Genomic DNA, 3,077 nt, shown 5'->3' on the forward strand with positions numbered 1-3,077 from the left:
TCGGACTCGAACCGAGGTTGCTGCGGTCACAACGCAGGGTACTAATCACTATAGGATCACCGGGAACCATGGGTGCAATGATGACTCCTGTTCTTCCTTTAAGAGTAATAAGTAGTTGCTTCATCTTTGAGCGCTTTTCTTCCTAGTGTTTTTCGTTTTGCCCTCCTTCTTGTCTCGATTTTTTCTTCGCCTTCGGCGACAAGAAAAAACACATCGTCTCTGAAGGATCCGGTCCTTATTGCAGCACAAAGCTACAGGAAAGTCTAGTCTCGGTTTCCAGCCTCCCCACTTCTCCCCTCCTGGTGGCAGTTCTCCTGTCGACCCTTCCCTTCTCCTTCCTGCCCTCCGCCCTCACCCTCCCATCCGGCAACAGCCTGGTTGAGCGCCCGCAGCTCTACCGCGCAGAAGGGGCGCTGGGGGCCTTTCCCGTAAAGGCTTGGAAAAGCAAAAGAAAATAAAAAAAGAAAAACCGTCGAAAACCTTCATGACCTCCACTCTCGGGATCCGCAAAGGACTGAAAGCTAGAGACGACGGTGGCTTAGTTCACCCAGTCTTCACTCACTGTGCGCCCTGGTGAGTGCCAGACCCCCTCACCACAGGAAGCCCCAAAACGACCCCCACCACGATCCCGGCGCTCCCGGAGCCCCCCTGTGCGGGACACAGGACCCGAAGATGGCAGCAGAAGCTCCGCCGTGGCCTGAAAGCGACTCGGCAGGGGGGACGCAGACAGGCTCCTTCATTCAGTAAAGGCGGCGCAGAGAACGGGAAGAGCCATCAAGGGAGCCCATTGGGCGTTCAGCTTCGCCTGGGACCCTCCGGGGGCTTCTGGGGCGGGAGACCGGCAGGAGAGAAGAAGGCCATTCGACTGCTCTACGGCCTCCGAAATCACGTTGTCCCACGGGAAGGGCACCAGGTTCACCGCTCTAACCTCTCCGGTTTTGGAGGCCTTGGAACCTGCAGAGTCGTCCCACCAGGCGGGTCCTGGGAATGCTGTCCTCACTTCCTAAAGAAACTCAAAAGGAACAGAATCCCGCGTCTCTGTGGCGCAATTGGCTAGCGCGTTCGGCTGTTAACCGAAAGGTTGGTGGTTCGACCCCACCCAGGGACGCGTAGTGGAACTTTTAACCGGTTCTTGCTGCACCTCAGCTGCCAATTGTTTAAGATGGGTAATGTCCTTTTCCCACCTTCCTGGCTAACTTATGTCTGAGACCTGTCAAGGGCCACCCCATCTCAAGCTACTTTGTTGCGAAAGATCTGCTATGATGCCTCCTTTCTTCCTGAGAGACCTAAGAACCTACTTCAGGTGACATAACACATTCATTCTGTCCTTCATAGACTTTGTATCGGTAAGGCAAACTCTTGTGCCTCAATTTTTTCATTTGTAAGAGGAAGGCCAACGGTAGTATCTTATGCCCATGATGTGCCTGGATTTAGTGATTGCTCCACAAACAATGTTGTGACCAGTGAAATCATGCATCGCCATCACGGTCCTCTCCATTATTTTTGAAAACAACATTTCTCCCTCAGTTTGTGCATATTTTATTTAACCTTTCTCAAATGTGTTTGAAATGAAGTGGGTTTCATCATTTTAGGAGTACACGTAATGCTACAATCATGGTTCTTCTATACATATCTTGAATGACTCCTGAAGATATTTCTTTAGTGTCAAGAACTGGATGTGCAATTGCTACATAATCATGTTTATATAAAGCTTCTAATTAGAGTGGATTCTGCAAATTTATCTTCCATGGAAGGGAGATCATATTCCAACTTACTTCCCAACTCTATCAATGTCCCCTTGGTCATTTACTTGCCAGCAGAACACATTTTCTACACATCTACATATGAAAGTCTAGAAAGTGGAGTGGAGCTTTCCTGACTAACTGAGGGGGAGGTACAACAGAAGGCCATGATGGGCATTACAGACAACTGCAGACAATGAACAGCTAAACTTGTACGATTTTAAAATCTTTCAATATCTTTCAATGTTTAGTGTGGTGACCAAGTCATGCAGAGAACATGGGGCAGAGTGACTTCTCTGCCAAATTGCTTACCCAAGGGAAGGAAACGCACAATGATATTAGATACTTTTTTCCTTCTCCTTTTTTCTCTTTTATTGGTTTTATTTGATGAAAACAATCTAATGCTGATTCTCCCTCCTATACCATGGTGAATTGGCATGGAGGTAACTGTCTTTAGTTGATCTTTGGCAGATTTTTGCAGGGGTATGTCCACAAAAATTATGCATCTGAGATACATTATTGGAACCAATAGAATCCTGCACCCACCTGGTGCCTTAGAGTTGTTGGCTCATGTTCCCTCATTCTCCTGTTGAATCTTATGAGCAGAAATTGAGCAATTTGGCTCTTACTAAGTATGGTTATTGGATAAGTCTGTCTCCCTCTCTCTTTCTTTCTCATTTTTCCATGATTAGTTTCTGCCAGCAGGAGCATCAGTGTGGGTTTCTGGTTTATGAAGTAAACTTCTAGGGATAATCTCTGTTGGGTAGTGATTGACAGGGATTCATTCCTTAATTGATGAACCCTGACACATAGTCTAGTCTGTGAGTCTTTTTTTCTTACTTTTTTTGAGTTGGAATCTCACTCTGTCACGCAGGCTGAAGTGCAGTGGCACACTCATGGCCACTGTAGCATCAACCTGCTGGGCTCCAGAGATCCTTCCACCTCAGTCTTCCAAGTATCCAGAACTACAGACACGCAGTATCACTCCCAACTAATTTTTTGATTTATTGTAGAGACGATGTCTCGCCAAGTTGCCCAGGCTGGTCCCAAACCCACGGGCTCAGGCAATCCACTTGTCTCGGCCTCCCAAAGTGCTGGGATTACAGGCTGAGCCACCGATCTCGGCTTGTGAATCTTTTTTTGTTGTCTATTTATTATCCTGATGATTCTTCTATTTCTTGATATTTGGCATTGCAACAATGAGAAGTTGTTCACATCTTGTCTTTTTGATGTTTTGGTGAACATCTTATGGGCCCAATAAGTGTCAACAAAACAAAACTCTGATATTAATATAGCCAGTCTTGCTTTCCTTTGGTCATATCTGCATAACACATC

At 46.7% G+C, this 3,077-nt stretch overlaps 1 non-coding gene across 1 annotated transcript; it reads left to right on the top strand.

Moving 5' to 3' along the window:
• Nucleotides 1–1,034: 1,034 nt before the first annotated feature.
• On the top strand, nt 1,035–1,108 carry TRNAN-GUU. Its single transcript has one exon. It is a non-coding gene; the product is annotated as a tRNA-Asn (tRNA).
• The last annotated feature ends 1,969 nt before the right edge of the window (nt 1,109–3,077 follow it).

The sequence above is a fragment of the Carlito syrichta genome, unplaced genomic scaffold, assembly GCF_000164805.1.
Source record: "Carlito syrichta isolate Samal-C Ts95f unplaced genomic scaffold, Tarsius_syrichta-2.0.1 Scaffold302072, whole genome shotgun sequence".
NCBI lineage: Eukaryota > Metazoa > Chordata > Mammalia > Primates > Tarsiidae > Carlito > Carlito syrichta.